Below are 21,778 nucleotides of genomic sequence, written 5' to 3' on the forward strand. Positions count from 1 at the left end.
CCTTCTCCGGTGAAAGTTCTTTGAACCTTGATAACCACTCACTCACAGTCATGTTTTCCACCACACTCGGCCGTTGCATGTGTCCTAGAACCACAACAGCCTCAAGGTAGTACAACACAATCTGGTTATCGCTCGAATCCAATGTGGCAGGATCCTCTTCAGACAGTGCATCCAAACATGCCAAGAATCTATCCTTGGCCTCCACCAATACAGCATGACAGTCTTGAGTTGACAACTGATTTTCGTTCAGCATCCACTCATGCCTATGAGAAAAAAAAGAGTGTGATATGAGACATATGAATTATGAAGCCAGAAGTGAAACTCAGTTAATTGCACCAGTATCAAATGTGATAACAAATCACATTTCAGCAGAGAAAAGATTACCAGGTATTGACCATTTATATGGGTACAATGAAACAAACCTTTGGTTGAGGATCTCCTTCCTTGCTTGCTTGCCCTGTATCGGCATCATCTGGCTGAGGAGCTGAGTGAAACATTTGGCCTCTTCATGGAGCTGCTTATCCGTATTTATCAGGTTGGTTGTGTCCGTGTGGAATTTCAGGAATCTTTTCAAGCTCTTGAGGTAATTTATCTGTGTTCTCTTCTTCAGAGTAGCAGAGGTTTTAGTGAGGGACGTTTTGACTTTTTCTCTCTCATAAACAAACTGCAAGGAAACGTTCTCTTTGTTAGCAAAATATAGATACCGAGAGATGTTTTCAACCTGAAAATAAAAGACATCATGTTCAGTGACCTTCTAGCAATGACTGTTTTGCTTCATATAAATGCGTATAAAGGTTTCTCAGAAAAAGTGTTAAACATTTATTGGTCCTTACCTCCTGTTTGTAATTTCGAATCTTTTTGTCTTTTTTCATTTGCATGGCAAAATCTTTGAGAAGTGGGTGGCTCAGAGGATGTCTGTCGTTAAGGCCTTTCTCATACATTTCTTGCATGCTTTTTTGAGCAAACTTTCTTGTTCGAGTGCCAACAGGGGCCTCGTCAGCCATGTCACCCCCTTCATTGTTAGAAGTCGTTCTAGTGGATGGTCCAGCTTCAGCATCTGTATTGGATAGTGTCTGAGCAGCTAAAGGCTCAGCATTGGCCTGAGAGTCGGGTAGGCCACGTATAACCATGTGGCCATTTTTCAGCTCCTCAACCAGTCTGTCAAAAAGAAAACAAGATATTTGAAAATATCAGTATATAAAAATTCTTATCAAAGAAAAAAAGGAGCAAGATAACGTTCTGTAAGCCACTTACCTTTGGATTGGAATCTTCATTTGACATGATTTCAGTGAGGTCTGAATAATTGAAAATTCTGCCTTCCTTAAGGATCTCGCTTGCTTCTTTCTTGGCATTTTCAACAATGGCTTGTATATCTTCCCTCGAGCCATCTTTCATGCATACCCTCGTCAAATGGACAGACAGGATATCTTGTGGTTTGGAACAAGCAGGACATAGCAAATAGTGCCTGTTTGGAGCTTTCTTGTAAAAGAAAAGAAAAGGCATGATTAACTTTTTTTAGTTTAACTCTACAGGCTATAAATAATTCCAAACATGTATTTATAAAACAGGAAAACATTAAAAATTCCTTACCGTGGAGCCATTTGTCAAACTGAGATAGGTCAGTGAAGATGAAGCAATAACAATTGGTTTTGTTTGTATCCAGCAGTTGAGGGGAGGTTCTCCAGAGTGAAATAGATAGATAGATAGATAGATAGATTACTTTATTCATCCCCGAAGGGAAATGAAGTCGTCATAGCAGCCGGTACATTTGAATAAAATAAAATAAAATAAAATAAAATAAAAATATAAAATATTGAGGTAGAAACAATAAAAACAGAAACAGCTGGAAACTGCTCAACATCTAACCTCACTGTAACCCCACTTCATGTCTCCGACCACTTCTTTATCTCTTATTCTCTCCCATTATCTCGAACTGACAACCTTAACACATCAACAGAGTCGGTACCTGTCCGTCGCAACATTCGTTCCCTCTCTCCTTCCTCTCTAGCCTCCTCTGTTCTATCAGCCCTTCCTTCCACTGACTCTTTCTCACTCATGCATCCTATCTCTGCCACTGACATTCTCCTTTCTACTCTGTCCTCCTCTCTTGACTCTCTCTGTCCTCTTACGTCACGACAGGTCCGCAAGTCCCTCCCAGCTCCGTGGTTGTCTGACTCGGTACGTGCCGTCAGAGCCACTATGCGATCATCAGAAAGGAAATGGCGGAAATCTAAACACCTGGAGGACCTGTCTTTTCCCCGATCAGAAACACAGGTAGCAGCACGAATCACTGCCTGTCTGACCGACATCTCTCAGTGGATGTCTCAACACCACCTGAAGATTAACCTTGACAAAACTGAACTTCTTTTCCTTCCAGGGAAAGACTCTCCCTTCCACGACCTGACTATTAACTTTGACAACTCTGTGTTAACCCCCACTCCGACGGCTAGGAACCTGGGCGTAACACTCGACAGCCAACTCTCCCTTACTGCCAACATTTCTGCAACAACACGGTCCTGTAGATTCATGCTGTACAACATCAGGAGAATACGCCCCCTTCTCACTCAGAAGGCGGTGCAGGTTCTGGTCCAGGCTTTGATCATCTCACGTCTAGATTACTGTAACTCGCTCCTGGCAGGTCTACCTGCTACTGCCATCCGACCTTTGCAGCTCATCCAGAATGCAGCAGCTCGACTGGTTTTTAACCAACCTAAATTCACTCACACTACTCCTCTCCTCCGCTCCCTTCACTGGTTACTAGTGGCTGCTCGCATCCGGTTCAAAACACTAGTACTTGCGTACCATGCTGTGAACGGATCCGGTCCAGTCTACATCCAGGACATGGTCAAACGTTACACCCCACCCCGTTCACTCCGCTCTGCTTCGGCCAATCAGCTCGTTGCTCCCTCACTGCGAGCTAAACAATCATCAAAAACACGACTGTTTTCCGTCCTGGCTCCTAAATGGTGGAATGAGCTCCCCATTGACATCCGGACATCAGAAAGTCTACACATCTTCCGCCGAAAACTAAAAACATACCTCTTCCGACGTTACCTTGAATGAAAAAAAAAAAAAAAAAAAAAAACCACTAACAACTTTTTGAAACTAACACTTTACTAGCACTTAAATGGCACTTACTTATAGCACTTTGTAGTTTTGCTTTATTTGAAGAAATCGTATTTTCTTGATTCTTGTCGTCCTTGGTATGTACCCTCGGGTTTGAATGCAATTATTGTAAGTCGCTTTGGATAAAAGCGTCAGCTAAATGAAATGTAATGTAATGTAATGAAAGCCCAATACTTATACACAGATGAGACAGGGAATGTTGATGGGTGGAGCTACAACAAAATACTGGGTGCAATCAAAGGTGGCCTGCTAATCATATTAAAAATAAAAGTGATAATTCTTAAGAGAACCCTCAAACAAAGGGTGCCTGGTATTCCCTTAAAAAAAACACCTTTTTTTTTTTTGAGAATCTTCTGAATACAAACAAACAAATGTCAAAGATCATGGTCTCTCAGGTAGAAAGACCTTCTCTTGCATATGTCCATTCTTTCCAGGCTCTTTTTCTGTAAAGTTTCATCAAACACTGTGAGCCACACAGACCCCACCCTGAGTGCTCACCAAGGGTCATTCACCTACAGTCATTGCCACAACAGAAGTGTGAAGTGAGTTACACATCCTTTGTTATTGTTAATGACCCAGCCTTTCACAAAAAGCACAGCACAACACGCCCGCCGGTCCAACAACATTCCTCCAGCCAAGAAATATGAATGGAACTGAGGAATTATATCTATCAAGCTACCCCAAAGAGAAACACTTATTTATAATCTTTTAAAAATGAATTCCTCTGTTTGATGAAACTTTACAGAAAAACAATTTTGAGCCTGGAAAGAATGGACATATGCAAGAGAAGGTTTGATATGAATAGCAGGCCACCTTTGTTTGAGGGTTCAAGGGTGGATCGCATACACTAACCAACCAGCACCCAGTATTTTGTTGTAGCTCCACCCATCAACATTCCCTGTCTCATCTGTGTATAAGTATTGGGCTTTCCAGCTGTAATTCACTCTGGAGAACCTTTCCTCAACTGCTGGACTGGAGAATCATCCCTCAACTGCTGGATACAAACAAAACCAATTGTTATTGCTTCATCTTCACTGACCTATCTCAGTTTGACAAATGGCTCCAGGGTAAGAAATATTTAAAGTTTTCCTTAATAGCATGTATTCCAGTGGTGGGAGGTAGATTACTTAAGTAGATTTTTCACATATTTGTACTTTACTTGAGTATTTATTTTCCTGACGACTTTTAACTTGTACTCGTTACATTTTAACACATTTCTGTACTCTTATCTATTCTCAAAACTGGACGTGTCCAGTGATTTTTTTTTCCTAGCACTGTGCAGGTTGTTAACCAAAGAGGAAAACTATCCTATTTGTTGTGCCTAGAACTTGTTTCCTTTTGCTGACTTATCACAAGGGGTATTGTGTATCACTCCTGCTACTGATTAGAAAACGAAAAGGTCCATGTTTAGTGATATTTACAGAATTGTTTAGCGGTTATACTGTGGTCTATTAGTGGTCTTAGGCAGACACAAGAGACACTTGTTTCTTACTATGTTCGTTCTTTGTTGTCCCTAGAAGTTCGAATGCACTAGTCCATTACTATTTGAACATCAGCATCTGGGGTTCAAAATTTGTAAAATTATAGAATATATGTATATTTTTGTTATAATTTTTCAGTCAGTTGAAATAAATCCTGAGGAGAACGATTTTGGGTTGTTTTGTGTCTGTATAGACTATAAAAAGCACTTTGCATTTTAAATTTTGGTACTTGTACTTTTACTTTTGATACTTAAGTACATTTCAACAGCAGATACTTTTAATACTTAAGTAAATTTAATATGAGCTACTTTAAGACTTTTACTTTTACCGGAGTCACTTTCAGGTACGATATCTGTACTTTCACTCAAGTATGGCATTCAAGTACTTTATACACCACTGATGTATTACCATGTGTAACCATTGTACAACTTTTGTTGTAATGACATATGGATTAATGTATTTATTTTCTTTTTCCAGGAAATCAAGCAGACACTGGCTCCTCTGTCCAGTTTGTATGAAGACCCAAGAATCCCTAAGCTGTCACCTGCGCAGATCATGCATGAAGGAATCAGAAGAATCAGACAGAGGAGAGGTGGTTGAAAAGGCCAAGAGTGATGTGTTGGACCTCCTGAAGACTAGACGGGCTTTTAGCTATAAAGTTCTTAGCCGCATTGTCTCATCTTCAAATCCACTTGAAAGACTGATTGTGGAGCTGAAAAGTCATCACATGTTTGTGACCGGAGAGCCTACACCTTTGCCCCAAGGGAATCCAAGGTTTGTCGCAGAAACTGGTGAGCCATCCGGAGAGGCAGGGTCATCTGACGTGGAATCTGCCAGCAGCGGTGAACTGTTTCAATGTAACCGGGAAACAGCTTACAAGGCCAGAACCTCATTGAAGAAAGCGAACGAAATGGGGATTCTGGAAAAGCATTCTATAGATCATCCACTGCTTCAGGGCTTTGCCGAACACCTACGGGTCAATATGGAAAATACGAAGTACAAACAGGAGGTTGAGACTGTTTCTCGGTACCTTTATTATGCCGACCCTGTCGAACCATCCTTGAAGTTTGTCAGGGACAGAGAGAAGCTCTTAAGCTACACAAGAAAACAGTCGGAGGCAAACTACAGGGCACAGACTTCAGTCAAGTACCTAAAGTGCTTGAAAAGGTTGGTACTTTTGTTTTATTATGATGTCAACAGTTTACACTATACACATAAATACTTGTTAATGCATGTACATAACTCAACTTAAATCCATTTCCTTCCTCCTTACAGATTCTTGGATTACAACACTGCATTGACCAATCTGAGAAAGGATGACAAGGCGCTCTACAATGACTGCGTTGATTTCGTGGATTACATTGGCTCTGTACAGAGTATGCTCTCTAAGCAAGTGAGCAAAGAGATTGTATCCAAGAGGCATGCCATCTTAATGGATAAAGATGTTCTTAGTCCTCGTGACTGCTGGGCCATTTTTGAGAAAGCTGAGGAAGGATTTTTGAACATCATGAATCAACTTGGTGACAGCTCTACCACCCCCCCGGAGGCTTCTCAGTGCATATTTGTGCTGTACTATCTGGAGGCAATCGTCATACTGAAGCACTGCCAAAGGCCATGTGTGGTGGAGAACATGAAGGTGAGTGTTACTGTCCTCTATTGATAGATTTCCCTTGACAGTTTAGCCATTACATTTACTAATCAATGGCATATCCTCATTTTCTACAGGTCGCCGAATGGCTTGGGCGGAAACAAGAAGCTGAACATACAATCATATATGCAGCACATTTTGCGGTTGGAATTGCCCTGTCGAAGCAGGAGGAGGAGTGGTTTGAAAAGTACTACACAAGAGTGCGACCACAACACCTTGCTGCAAAAGGGAAACGCAAGCGGGATGAACGGAATGACAAGGATGGTGATGAATTTTTCTTTGTCTCCTCAACGGGGAAGAAAATCAACAACCCAACCGCTGACCTGGACCGCCTGCATGAAAAGCACAACCTCCCCCATGTGAACAGCCAGACTGTGCGAAGAACATTTGAGACGGAAGCTAACCGCTTGGATGAGCCAAAGAAGGCATTGGTGGCTGGCTACCTGGCCCATTCTGTCAACACAACTGCAAAATACTATCGATTGAAAAATCCGGGGGCAGTTGTGGAGGGCGCTGATCTATTGGCCAAGATGGTTGAGGCGTCAAGGTGAGCACATTTTATATTTGTCAAGACAATGCCAACATAGTCAAGCACACTATTATCTATATTGAACGCACTTGTTTTTCTTCTAATCTCACTATTTTTCATTTTTATGTAGTGCCAGGCCTTCCAGATAAGGCAACAGTCATGAGCCGTTTGGAGAAGGGCCTATTCATCTGTCTGATGAGTCTTCCAACCATGGTGACCATTGTGCTGACCTTTCATTGAAACAGCCAGTGATACATTTGCACAAGCTTCCAGGGGAAAATGAAAAGGTCAGGTTCCATGAGGCACTAAATCAACTCCTGAAAAAACACCCTGTTACACTGAGTGGGAAAGAGCCACAAGTGAAAGAGCGCAGGAATGTCTCTCAAGACTGGGAGCAGAAGCTTTACACACACTGGCGGAAGATTCAATTTGAAAAGCGTGTAAACCATACCCGTGGTGAGTACTTATTATTTAATTTTTTTGTATGTATTATTATTTATTTATATTTAACATTACTTTCAAGTAAGACTGATTGCACAAATCAAAGATTTCAATTATTGTATTCATGACTAACAAAACTTGTTATTTATTTTGACAGAACAATTCAGTCGGCGTATGCCAACAAAAGACCGAGTCGACGCATGGGTACGAAAGCAGGGATGGAAGGGGATGACTGCCAACATAGGCAGTGTAGTTATCGACAACTGGGCACCTTCTGGATCTGTTGACCGTATCATGGACAGCAAACAGATCCAGACAATGGTGAAAACACAGCAGTGGAAAGGACTTTACATTCAGGATTTCAACGAAAGGGGCAGAGGGATCGTTACGACACGCACATTTAAGGCTGGTGAGGTTGTCTGCGACTACCATGGAACTGTTGTTAGCAGAAAGAAGGGCGAGGAAATTCACAAAATCACCAATGAAAAGGAGACTGGCTATATCTTCTTTTTCTGGAACAGCAAAGGACAGGCAATGTGCATTGATGCCCACTCAGAGACTTGTCATTGCCACCCTGGGATGCAGACGTTTGGCAGGCTGATCAATCACTCCAAAAGAAAATCCAACATAAGGCCCGTGCATTTTGCTGTTGACATGGATGGAGAAGAAAAGGATATCATCCTTTTCCTCGCAAACAGGACTTTACTGGTGGATGAGGAAGTTATGTTTGACTATGGAGTCAACAAGAACTCTTTTAACAGAGAGGGTGCAAGTTGTGAATTGCTCGACGACTAGCAAATATTGTCTCTTTTAAAACACAATTCCACTAAAGTGTTTTGATGCTAATACAAATAATTTGGCGTACTCTTCATCTTCTCATAATATTTCAACTCATTGTAAGCATTCAGTATGGGGGCCTGGCTGGCAGGGGGGCATTGTTGCAGACACCTGAGTGTTCATGTCACTGTCCTGCTTATTTATTTAATTTTCAAGAATAAAAACAGTGTTCCAACTGTATATACGTCTTTACGTCTTCATTTTAAGAAAAAAAACGTTTTCCATTATTGTACAATACAAAACAGTGTAAATAATGTCGACATTTATAAATAATTTTGTACATTTGCATACACACTGTTAGCCATGTCCTGAAGGGGATTTTCTTTTAAATCAAAAAATAACATTAATTTCAGATAACTTTCTGGGAGGATGTGAGTGACCCAGACTCGTGACCTCAGATGCTTTTTTCTATTTTTTCTATTAGAGTTCACTGAAGCTTGAGAAGTGGTTGAAAGCTCAGCAAACAAGTTGAGCTCTTGGTTGAACTGATCCAGAGTCACGCTCCTCTGAAATAATTATGAGATATCTTAGCAAAACTTGATATTTACATGCTTATATTTACGTTTGATACTCTAATTCTGTCTTAAATTAACTTTTACGTCAAGAAAACCTTGCAAATTGTACAGTTTAATCAAACAAATAACCTCAGACAGGGTGCTTTGATGACTCAGGCCAAATCATAGCCAGACCAGATCATAGGAAACTAACATACATCTAAGGAGAAACTTTTCAAGGGGATGGCTGGAGGAAAGTGCAGAGTTGGGAGTCAGCTTGCTTACAAGGGACCAAGGGGTGGAAATAACCGAACGAAAGACAAAAAAAGAACGAAAACAGCACGGACTGCGGAGAACGGGTGTGCGTGAAGAAGAGAGAGAGAACGGAGCCTGAAGTTTAAAAAAAAAAGATGACAGGTCACAGATCAGTAGACTCGACGATCAGCTGATCAGACATCCCTGAACCCTCTCTTCTTCCTCATCCTTCCATTCGCATGCACGTAGAACCCCTTGCCACTGTCACGGTAGTATTTATTTATTTAGAGCATCGGACCGATTCCCTCACATCTGTGGATCCTCACCTCCTCTGGGATATTATTTGGAAAGTTTCTTCATTTCCTGTAAGTGATCTCCAGTGCGCTCCGTGAGCCTGATGGCACAGTCACGTTCACTGCAGTGATTTGATGATACACGCAGTGTTTGAAGATATTATTAAAACCTATGAATGACTCGGCTCCGTAACTCCACGATTAAATGGAATCTAAACGTAATTTGCTGCAAGTTATGTTAAAATTAAAAGGTTCGAGTGGAACAGACATGTCGCTCGAGCAAAACTAAGCTGTTGGTTTTATTGTAAATAATGAAGTGGATCAATACTCTGACTTCAGTTCACCACCTCACGTCTGTGTCGCCACTTTCCCCTCTCCAAAACGTTCGTACGCATGGGTCAGAGTTTGCGTGGAAATACGCAACGTTTGCGTGAGAAGGGGCGTACGCACGTTTCAGCCCCCGCAACGGTTCTAAGTGAGACCTCCTGTTCTCTCCCCTCGTTGCTCCTCTCCGCATATTTTTCCTCTGTGCCTCGTTTGACCAGCGGTGGAAGTGTTTGGTCCGTGTGCCCTCTCACTGGCATTTTCCTGTCTGTTCTCTTGTTTTCCGTCCTTCACTTCACATCTTTCATCTCCTCCTCTTGCTCTGTCCGTGATTGTTTTTACGTCTGTCTGCTCCTTCTCGTTTGTTGCCATGCTGTCCGTCTTTCGAGGTTAAACAAAAAAATCGAAATTTCCCCCAAACAGCAAGATCTGTCCGAGGGGGTTGTTTAAAATAATAAACTCTTCTTTTCGAACAAACGAAAAACTGACAATACATTGACGTAGAAACTTATTTTACTTGTGGAATAGACACTTAAGTTTGGCTTCTTTCACTGCTCTTGCCATCTCACTGTGACGACCTCAATGGGCGTGTTCAGCGTGGTAAATCTTTAAGCGAATGATTTCACCCACAATACCTATTTATACATGTAAATGAATCAGGGGAAATGTGCAGAAAATAAAAATTAAGGTGCAATTTTATCATAATATTGTGTGACAACCCTGGAGTTGTCCTGGGGCCCGTTTCACAAAGCAGGTTTAGTGAAAACTCTGAGTTAGATAACCCTGAGATGAGGGAAACTCTGGTTTTTCAGTTTCACAAAGCCAGTTCAGCTTTACTCCGAGTCAGTTACCCTGGCAACATACTCCGTGAACCTAACCTGCTCGCTGGCAGGTTTTCTTCAACTAACCCCGAGTTTCTCCTGCTCTTAAGTTGAAGCCTGCAGACTGAAGGCAGTGGCAGACATGGCGTGTCCTTTTATTGAAGAGCCAGTTGATGTCGAGGCGCAGATACTCCGCAGACATCTCCACCGGGAGAGGATATTAGACCCCGATTGGATGTTTTATCATTCCCTGATGAGTATCTGTTTGAGCGTTTCCGTTTCTCTGCATCATCTATAATTTATATAAACGATATTCTCAGCCCTCACATCGCTCACATGACGCATCGTGGACATGCTCTCAGTTCCGAGCAAATTCTTTGTATTGCACTTCGTTTTTTTGCCAACGGCAGTTTTTTGTATAACGTCGGTGATGCAGAGCATGTGTCCAAGGCAACTGTCTATCGGGCTGTCCGAAATGTGACACTTGCACTGAAACGGCTACTATGCACGTTTGTAGTGTTCCCAAGTCACAGACCCACCAGACTTCTCAAAGAAGAGTTCCACAGAATTGCAGGTATCAGTCTAAGCAGTAATTCATTTATGTCATAAAGCTTTGAGACTTGAAGCACTAATCAGTCAATTTGATATATTTTAGGGTTTCCAGGTGTGATTGGCTGCATAGATGGCACTCACATTCCTATCATCGCTCCTTCAATAAATGAAGGAGATTATGTGAATAGGAAATCTGTCCACAGCATTAATGTGCAGGTAGGCCTAAATAGTAGCCTTTAACATTCCAAATTAAATACACTACACCATACAGCTAATTACTGTTCTCCACTGTGAAGATCATATGTGATGGAGCCCACATGATTAACAATGTGGAAGCGAAGTGGCCTGGGTCTGTGCATGACTCACGAATGTTTCGTGAGTCGACACTGAGTGCCAGATTTGCCGGTGGTGAGTTTATATATATAATTTATATACAGTATATAGTTATATCCTATGATCAAATATTTTGTTTCCTCCTATTGCAACTGAAACAAACTGTATCTTGTATTATCATAGTAGAGTTCGATGGTTACCTACTCGGAGACAGAGGGTACCCCTGCCAGCGCTATCTGCTGACCCCTTACCCTGACCCTGAGCCTGGCCGACAGCGACACTACAACTTGGTTCACTGCAGGACACGAGCCAGAGTGGAGATGACCATCGGGATACTCAAGGCCCGGTTCCAGTGCCTTCGTAGGCTCAGGGTCACCCCAGAGAGAGCTTGTGACATTATAGTGGCATGTGTGGTTCTCCACAACATTGCCACTATTAGAGGAGAACAATGTCCTACTCTTTCCCCCTGTGATCCAGGTATTAATCATACCCCCCCTGCTGATACACGAGATGGAAGAGCTGTTAGAGACATGATATGTGTCAATCATTTCTAACTGACCCATCACCTCCCCAATGTTCAGGAACGACAATATGCATCTCATTTTATGAGGTCTTCTTTATTTCCTAGAAGGACAAATTTTGTACAGTTGTTAATCCTTTGTTGTTGAAACAATTAAAAAACATCCACCTGTGGGCACGTCACCCACCTTTAACTGATGGTCCAGCAGTTGTATTTCCTTTTCTGTTTTGGTGATCTGCAGCCTTATGTGCTCCATTTCTAGGTGTGATTTGTTTATTTGAGATTCTAAATATACCTTGTAAAGTTGTTTCACAGGGAGCTATAGGAACATAAATGACATTGAATTTCAGTGCCATGTCTATTTAGTGTCATTGTAAGTTGTGGGTCAATGCTGAACAACATCTTACTGAGGTAAGCTGTGCTGTGGAGGTTGATGGACCTTCTTCCCCATTGTAATTTCCAGCATGGCTCTGTTAGAGAGAAAGAAGCTGCAAGTTGTATTGTGGAACAACACTATTAACTGAGCCAAAGTTATTTAAAAAAAAAAAGGTGTATACTTCAGCAGGCCTCTCTGCATCTTCCCTCTCTGTGGCAGCTGATAAGGTTTCTTTATCATCCTCCTGTAATGAAACAGAATGTGTGTGTAATATTCTACCAATTATGAAAAATCTGTGGGATATTAAGAGTACTTACAACAGCATGGAGGTCTGTTATGGCAGAAGGCTCAACGAGACAGATTACACCATCAGTAACTGGTAGAAAATGAAGATTAGACAGTTGATGATTACCCAGAAAAGTGCCCCACCTAATTTAAACACAATTTTTCAAACTCTGAGTCACCTTAAAATAGATTGATATCTGAAAGCAAAAGCAGCCAATTGCAAAGAACTGTAGCTTACTGCTACAAGAAAAATCAGTGTGCCAACTAAGTTGTGTCTAAGATGAATGGGTGGCCATTACTGAGCGAACACTAGAAAAAGGATTAACGTACATGCCATTCATTTGAATAACTTACCTCTTATGTAGGCCCCTGTGACCTGGGGCGTGGGTGGGTCCGATGAACTCCCCCCAGAGATGCCCTCAGCAATGGGTCGTCCACTGTTCTGACTGAGGGCCATCTTTTCAGCCTCTGTGAGAGGTGGTGGTGGTGGACCGCCACCTGTTTTGCGGGCCTCAGCCTTTTTTCTGTTGGCTATAATGGAGGTCAAATTTAAATACATACAGAAAACACAACTTTGGAGACTTGTATGTATAAAAGGCATTTAGGTGTTGCTTTCATAGAGACAATATTAAATACTGGCAGTGTTGGGATTTCTCTTTTTTTTGCAGATTTCCCTAATTACTTAAATATATCCATCACATGTTGAATGTAGCCACTAAATGCTGTTTAATGAGGGCAGGCTAAACAACATCACAATTGCTTGTACTTTATTATACCTTACCTGTTTCAACTACATTTTTATATTTCATCTTTAGCTGCTGCCAAGTCCGTTTGGTGCCTGTTGGGTTGCACCTGTGCTCACAGACACACATATGGAATATAATTGTTGAATAAGTGGAACATTCAAGACAAAACATTTCTTTTTTTTCTCAAATGAATACTGACGCATTGACTCGGTCAGCAATTTCCTGCCACGCAAGATCCCGCGCTTTTGTTGCTGCCACAGTATTGCTTCTTTTTAAAAATATATGCTCACTTTCTGCATACGCAGTCATTAATATTTCCAGCTCCACTGGGGAGAAGTAGGAGGATCGAGGCTGTTTACCACTTGTTGCCATGGTGAATCATGTTATCTGTGTTCCATTGATGAAGGCTTTTTATATCCTCATGCACAAGCTTCACTCAGGGTTACCTTGACTCTGAGTTGATTGAACTAAGTGTTATCACCTGTTCTGAAACCGAAAACTAAGAGTTTGACAGCTCAGAGTTGCTCAACCCAGAGTTAAGGTTTTAACTCAGAGTTTGTTGAACCTGCTTTGTGAAACGGGCCCCTGCTGTGGTGTTGTGCTTGTGTGTGTTTCAGGTTCCTGTAGGCGGAGTCAGACCTTAGTAATCAGCAGTGATATGGCACACCTGTTGCTGACCAGTATTTAAGAGGGCTGCACACTGGGCTCTCCCCTTCACCAGATCTACCACCACATCCCAGCTTTTTCTTCTACTCTATCTACTTCTACCTATTCTTCTTATGTGTAAATCCAACCGGACGTTAGCATTGTCACTGTCTTGTCTAGTGTGTTTGTGTCCCCCTCCGGCAGTGACGCACTGTGCGGGGGTGTCTGAGCCTGTTTGGAAGTGTACCTCGCGACAATGGCGGAGGCAAGCACGGAGCGGGTGAGTGGAAACGTGGTGACCCACGGAGGTGATAGCGGGAGAGGCACGGAGTTAAAGGCAGAGCAAGAGCTGCAGAAACAAGGGAATGAGAGGGAGCTAACCGTAATGGTAGAGATGGAAGGCGAGGATGAAGCAATGGCGATGGAGCTGATGAGGTGCGTGAGGGAGCTGTGTGGAGGGCTGCTGGCGTGTAGACACATGGACGGGGGAAAAAATATGTAATGACCATCAGTCACCCGAAAGGTAAAGAGAGGCTCATGTATGGGTTTAAAATTGGAGAAACGATGGTGCATGCTAGAGAGCAGTTAATGATGAGCTGGTGGTATCATTTATGAATCTGCCATTTTACATCAAGGACAGTATGATATTAGATAAAGTCCAGGGCTGCGGAGTCTCGGCAGTATCTCTGATAAAGAGGAGGATGTGGCCTGGAACTAATGTGGCAGATGGGACGAGATATTTAAAAGTTGAATTCATTAGCCACATCCAGTCATTGGCTCTCCATTACTTATCTGTCCTTCGCACAACTCTCTATTCTCATCGCTCAGTCTATCTTCCATCTTGTCCATCACTTGTCTGCTACTCTCCTCATCTACCTCTTCTTTCTTATATAACTCTATATAAAATTCTAAAACTCTTTCCACTATCCTGCGAGGTCCGTTAATTTTTCCCTTCCTTTTCCCTCCACTGGCTCAAAATAAATTTTCTCCTGCCTTGTCTTCTCTAGCCCTAAGAAATACCCTGTACATTTTTCACCCTCTATTGCATACCTCGCCTTACTTATAATTATTGCACCTTTTCACATTCCCTGCTCTATCTCCTTTAGTTCATCTTTCATCCTTATGCATCCCTCTGTCATAATTACCCCCTTCCCCAGCTTTCTTCTCCTCTTCCTCTAACTCCTGTTTCAACTTTTTTTCTCTCTCATTCTTTCCCCTGTTCTTACTGTGTTTCTTGCTCATGCCCCTTATCCCCTCTTTCAACCTTCCCCACCACCTCCCTATATCTTCCTCATACATCATGTCATTCATCTTGTGACAACCCTGGAGTTGTCTGCTGTGTGTGTTGTGTTTCAGGCTCCTGTAGGCGGAGTCGGACTCTGGTGATCAGTGGGGATGTGGCACACCTGGGGGCCCACTACTTAAGGGGCCTGCAGACTGGGCTCTGGTCTCTCATTCACCGGGTCTACCTCAACATCGGCATGTGGAGGTTTTCTTTGTATTTTGTTCTTTGTAGTATTTTTCCTGTAGAATAAATACACAAATACTGTAACTGCAGAGCTTTGTGCCATTCAGTGTTTCTTGTTGCACACATGAGCCAAGGTGTAACGAGTGGGGGCTTGTCCGAAATCCAGATCCAGGTTTGTTTCTCACCCTTTTCTGTCCCGAGAAAGTAATAGGCCTCTAGTAGGATAAGTTTCCCCTGGAATAATGTACTGGTTGCCCAGGGTGTGTGATAACTTTAGAGTGTGAATGTAGTACTTTGAGCTTACATTGGTGGGACTAATTGCATTATTTATCAGGCACTAATTAGAGGTATTTACCTTTGGCAATAACTTTCCTGGTAGGAATAAGCAACAGTATCTCTCTGGGGGTCTGTTGGTTTGTTATTTTTGTTTATTTTTGTGCATAAACATGATTTGACTGTCTTGGGTACACGTCCAAGGAGGATTCATACAGGAGAGAAACCATTTAGTTGCTCTGACTGTGGTAAAACATTTAGCACAAAGGGCAGTCTAACTTTACATATGAAGATTCATACAGGAGAGAAACCATAAACTTGCTCCTAGTGTGGTAAAAATATTGAATGCTGAATACTTTCTCATTGTCTCTCACCATCCCCCCCCCCCCCCCTCCCCCTGTGGAACTTGATATTTAGTAAGACAGCGTCCTTTTTTCTATTCATTTATTGAAGTCACTCACCCGAATCTCGGCCATGTCTCTCATTGGACCGTCTTTATCCTCTCGGTTGCTTTTTGAATTAGCCCCACCATGCTAGTGTTTCATCACAGGGCACCACAGGGGGCCGTCCCGGTGTGGGGCGGAGGTGTTGTGGCTAAACAAGAAGCCTTGTTAATAAAAGTTTTGATGTGGTGTTATAGTGGCCTGTATCTTCCACCTTTCAGACTGGGCTTTCACACAGGGAGAGGTTGTGCAGTGGGAATAATTTTAAATAAACATTCAAAGTCATTACTACCTGCTCTGAGTTTTTGATTCTTTATTACATTACAGGATTACTATTAAACTGCTTCACCGATTTCCATGACATATTTGTGAAGGGAAGAGGAATGAGGACAAAGTGAAGAACCAATAGATTTAGAGCAGGTCCAGGAAATTTATATTTTCTTAAACATGAGTGGAGGATTGAACAAATTTAAGAATTAACATTTTCTCATGTTAGCAATTGGATGCAGCTTAAAGATCAGAATGAATGAATGGTTCATTATAACTTCTCCTATCAACAGTTCAACGTCATTAGCATCTGTGAAAGCGAATTTGCGTTTTGAGCGGGATAGAACAAATATTTCACCCGTCGCTGGTGGACAAATATTTAAAGATTTTAAATTGGAAATAAATCTAGTTTTCAAAAGGGGCTTTAGGTTGTTTTCCTTTTGGCTTGAAACAAGTTTGTGTAATGCATTCTGGTCTTCATGTTCATGTGGAGCTGGTAACCAAGGTACTTTATGATGCTGCAGTGATTTTAAACACATGGCAAGAATACATAGTTTTACATCTAAGATATGTGTGTGTGATCCAGTCACATTCAGAACAAATCAAATCTCATAAACACATGAAAGCTCTCACAACTGCCAACCAAACACTGAGCTTCCACTAGAAGTCGATGTTTCAGAAGTTAAAGGTCTGAAAGTCTCTCTTTTTTATTTTGCATAAAGTTTATAGTTATGTTTCACTTATAGATTTTAAATTCTAACTCAAAAACCACTTACTCTGTTTCAATAAAAATATTTTTTTCACAAATGTTTTTCCATTAATGTTGCATTGGTGAATCTTGCTAACCTCTACACTGCCAAGAACTCCATAACCTTCACTGTTCATTACCTAATCTTAATAGTAAATATCAGGATTTCTAATTAAACTAGATCTAAATTAGACTGATCTTTACAGTTTGATTGCCCCATCTTTTATAAATTATAACTGCAAATTGTATTATTCTTAATTGATAATTGCACTGTTAATTCATTAAAAATTGCATTATTCTTAATTGATAACTTAATCGCATTAATTAATAATTGTACAATTTTTATAAATATGTTTATTTTAACAATCATATTTTATGATTATTAATAATAAGCCAACATCAGGTCTACCTATTATTGCACAACATGAGTGAAGCGGAGGAAGAAGAGGCAGATCCAGTGGATGGCACTAGTTCACCTCGACGTTGGTTGCCATCTTCCAATAAACCAAACAAAGAAGAAGAAGTAGAACTTGTCTCAGTTAAAAGATTGAGATCAATCTGAGACTTTTATTCTGGGTTCCTTTGTGAGCCTGCCAGAGAGGTGGCATCATGCAATGGATTTTCATATGCTCTCTTTTTCAACAATTTGGTTTACCTCTCTTTTAAACCGATTCTGTGGCTCATTTTGTGAATATATGTCTGATCTTTCACACAGTGTTTCTTCAATTAATAGACTTAGCTTTTTATCACAGGGAAGCTTCTACAACTAGTGCAGCCTTTAATTGTCCCATCCATATCAATGTACATGGATATTTGCCTGAACTTTTTAAACAGTGACCAACAAGTGTCAATACAGGAATTTACATAATATACATTTAGTTTTTTATCGATTGAAAAAAATATTGAATCATTTGTAAGAGCACACAGAGAAAATCCACAGAAGCACAGTCAGAGCGTCTAGTGACATTAAGATTTGCAGTCATTCCATGTTATTATATTACATGTTATATTTTTCATGTCATTGAGCTGACGTTTTAATCCAATGCGAGTTACAATAAGTGCATCAACCATGAGGGTACAAACCCAGAGCAGCAAGCATCATGTAAGACAGGTCAAGGTCCTCAAAGAGGCGGTGAAAGTGGCTGGAGATACTTGAAGATGTAACTCGTCACATCCCCCCCAAAGGCTTACTCCGACTTTTGCTCAAATTCTATTTCTTTTCGCCCACTTCCATGGTTTGAGGTAATGTAGAAATCTTTTCCACCCTTTTTTGTTCTTTTTGGTCTCTGGTTTTTCATCAACTTCGACCTCTGGTTCCTCAACTGAGACCTCTGATTCATCTTGTGAGACCTCTGATTCATCTCCTGAGACTTCTGATTCATCTCCTGAGACCTCTGATTCATCTCCTGAGACCTCTGGTTCATCATTTAAGACCTTTGGCCTTTGGGGTTGGATGGGTGGTTTATGTATTAAGACCTTTGGCTCAACATTTGAGACCTTTAGAATATGATCTGAAACCTCTAAGTCATTGTCTGAGAATTCAGATTTAAGGTCCAATGAATCAGTGCCCTCTGGTCAATCAACTTTGACCTCTGGTTCATCATCCGAGACATCAGTTTCAAGGTCTGATAAATTAAATTCTGTGTCCAACCGGTCTTGGGTCTCTGGCACCTCATTGTCTGAGACATCAGGTTCAAGGTCCCATGATTTAGAGTAATCATCCCAGGAATATGTCCTCTCTGAGTCCTTCATCTCATGATTTTAGACCTTTGGCTAATGGTCCGAGAATTTTAATTCATGGTCTTTGTCCTGCAAGACCTTCTGTTCATCCTGTGAGATCCTCTGGTCATATCCAGAGATCTTCTGTGACATGTTTTCATTGAATGGATTGACTTCCTTTAATCCTATTAGCTTCCAGTTCTTAACTCTGCAAGTATTTATAAATTGTTCTATAGTAGAAACAGAGTTCTGGTGCTCCATCTCCATGACTTTGATAACATCCGCAGAAGCCACAGACTTCCTCAGCTCCATTTGAAGCTGCTCTTTGAGGACCTGGATTTTCCTTTCATAAACAGAGATCTTTTGTTTATCCTCGGAGATCTTCTGTTCATACCCAGATCACTTTTGTTTGTCCTTGGATATCTTTTGTTCATACTCTGAGATATTTTCATCATTATCAGATATCTCCATTTGAAGCTGCTCTTTGAGGTTATGGATTTGTCTGTGGAGGAGCCTTTCCTGGTCAAAGTCAACTGGGTGGCTCTCGACAGGCTGTGAAGGAAAGAAGGCTTGTAAAGGTCACCTAAGTGCACTTTATGTATCAAGAAAATGTACATATTTCATGAGTCAGTCGCCTTCAAATTGTAAGGATGAGGGAAGGGATCTTTGTATGTATTTGCAAATTATATGTGTTATGATGTACATTTGGGTTTCTGTAACGGCAAATAGGATAAATATGGGGGAAGTGACGTCCCGCGGGGGGTTCTTTTGTTTTTGGTGCGGGTTGGCGGAGCGACCAGAGGTTCGAGGGATCGGCGACCACTTACAACCTTCATGGGATTTCCTGAAGAAGCGGGATTATTGCCTGAGGGACTTTTAAGGGATTACGGCAAGAATTTAACATTTTCTGGGCTCCTGGAAGGGGTGAGGACATCGTGGACACTGTTGGGACGGTTTGCGACAACTCACCACGCCACACCTGCTTATCTTTTGTTTGGGGGGGACGTCGCTTCGGGATTATGTGATGAACTTGGGGTGGGGAAGTATTGATTGTTTGAGGGTTATGTTATGATCCGGGGGTGGGGAAATATTGATGTTTGGGTTTTGTATAAATAGCGTGTTTGTGTTTTCATGTCCGACTCTGTTTGCGGGGACGTGTCGAGGTGATATGTGGGGTGTTGTTGTTTGGTAAATGCAGATTATCGTACGCAACTTGTCTTGATTTATTTCGTTTATATATATATATTGCTTTATGTGTTTTGGGACCTATGACAGGAATATTGGTCTAACCAGGGAGTATTCGTTTGTTATAAGTTGGGCAGGCGGCGCGCCGTACGCAGCGGGACTAATCCACCCGTGCCTTGAAAATAATGTGTAGTAATTTTCCCCTGGGGTTTTAAACAGGGCGAATTGTTACAGGCTTTTTGCTTCAGCTGGTTGTTGCAGTGCTCTAACTCTGTGATCTTTGTGTTGAGAGACAGAATAGTTTGGTTCTTTTCTTTAATAATGTACTTCTTTTGTAGATACTACAATCTTTAAAAGCTCTTCCTTCTTTTTACAGAGTGATCCCTCTAAGATCTCTTGAATGCAGGGCACATTTTGGGAGCTGGTTATAAGCGTATGAAGTAATGTTTTCAGGATCTCCTTCTCTGCTTTTTCTTCTTTGTATTTTTCCTCCATACAGTGAAGGTCCTTCTGAAGCTTCTTAATAAGAGTGCTTATCTCTTCACAAAGGGAACTCCCCCCCTTAAAAGTTACCACCTCACGTCTGCCTGGATAACGTTGTTCATTTTGTAGCAGTTGGTTCTGGGTGATTCTTGGTAACCTGTTCACTGTTGCCATCTTCCTTAAGAATATAAGCTCTTCTTCTTGTATGGTAGGCGGTTGGCAAGTAAGTAGAGTGCAGTACCGCCACATCGGGTACACATGATGAGTTCATTATGTATTCAAAGGAGAGTGGACTCCAAAGAAATGATACCAAAGATCATAGGAGTTTGCACTACTTTGAACTTTTCAATCATTTCCTGTCCTTTGTATTTCAATGAACAAGAATCAGAAAGTTTTGATGGAATTTTTCAAAAACAATTCAGAGGACAACAACGCTTTGTTTTCGAGCAAAATGCATTAAAGACTGAGTGTAATATTTAAAAAAATGAGTGTGTGTGTATGGAATGTTTTAACCTCTTTCTGCTCCACATAATTGAATAGTTAAGGATTTATTTTGACAATGTGTCGTAAATAAAGTTATCTCGTCTGATCTTGGTAGGTAAGAAGGGTTGGTCCTGGTTAGTACTTGGATGGGAGACTGCCTGAGAGTACCAGGTGCTGTTGGCTTTTGTCCACCTTTCTCCGATGTATTCACATGTATGAATAAGGTATAGTGGGTGGAGTAATTCTCTTACGGGTTAAGCTCAGCCAAACTACTGTTACAAACTTTACCCGGACAAAAAATAGTTTTTTAGATGTAAATTCCACTTTGACGAGAATAGGACTATTAAATCTAAGACACACATGTAAGAACAATCAAAACTTCAAACACACACCATGTGGAAGTATAGAGCTTTACTCGAGATAAGAAAAAAAAATCAGCTAAGTTATGGGCTTCAACTCTTTGGTCTATTTTGTCACATTTTTAACTTAAAAAGCCAAAGTTAGTCACTTTCAGCAGTAAGTGAGATCATGTTTAGATGGCAAGGACAAGGTAAACATAACAGATAACATGGGAGAGGATAAAGGATTCCTTTAGCAGAGGATGGTTTTGATCCATCGACCTCTGGGTTATGGGCCCAGCAGGCTCCCGCGGCTCCACTTTGCTCTTTTACACTGAAAGAGTTTAATCTGAACAGAGTCTATGGTTTCAACGGGTTTGCTTAGAAGTTAAATCAACTGGACTTGGAGAAAAAGATTGGCAAATGTGAAAGAATTTGCCTCAATTGGAAGGTGCACAGTGTTAGGGGAGAGCAGGGTAATGTGGGTCAGTATGTTATTTCACAAAAATGTGTTTTTTGCATGTAAAAGTAAATTTTCTTGCTTTGAACTTAGTCAACGTTTGTGTCAAAACAAATTGAATCAGTTAGAAAATCTTGTATCATAAATGTTGGTGAACTTCTAACATATAAAAACATGTGATTGATGCTAGCTGAAGATTAGCCTG

General features: G+C 41.3%; 1 protein-coding gene and 1 long non-coding RNA gene across 2 annotated transcripts in view; both read right to left on the reverse strand.

Moving 5' to 3' along the window:
• Positions 1 to 21,778, reverse strand: part of LOC133933470 (histone H4) — an 81,381-nt gene that overhangs the window by 34,437 nt on the left and 25,166 nt on the right. The window lies entirely within an intron of this gene.
• LOC133933583 (uncharacterized) lies at positions 11,753 to 12,262 on the reverse strand. The gene is made up of 3 exons (XR_009912079.1): positions 12,212 to 12,262; positions 12,062 to 12,124; positions 11,753 to 11,973 (listed from the first exon to the last, which is right to left on the reverse strand). It is a non-coding gene; the product is annotated as an uncharacterized LOC133933583 (long non-coding RNA).

The sequence above is a fragment of the Platichthys flesus genome, chromosome 22 (assembly GCF_949316205.1).
Source record: "Platichthys flesus chromosome 22, fPlaFle2.1, whole genome shotgun sequence".
Taxonomy (NCBI): domain Eukaryota; kingdom Metazoa; phylum Chordata; class Actinopteri; order Pleuronectiformes; family Pleuronectidae; genus Platichthys; species Platichthys flesus.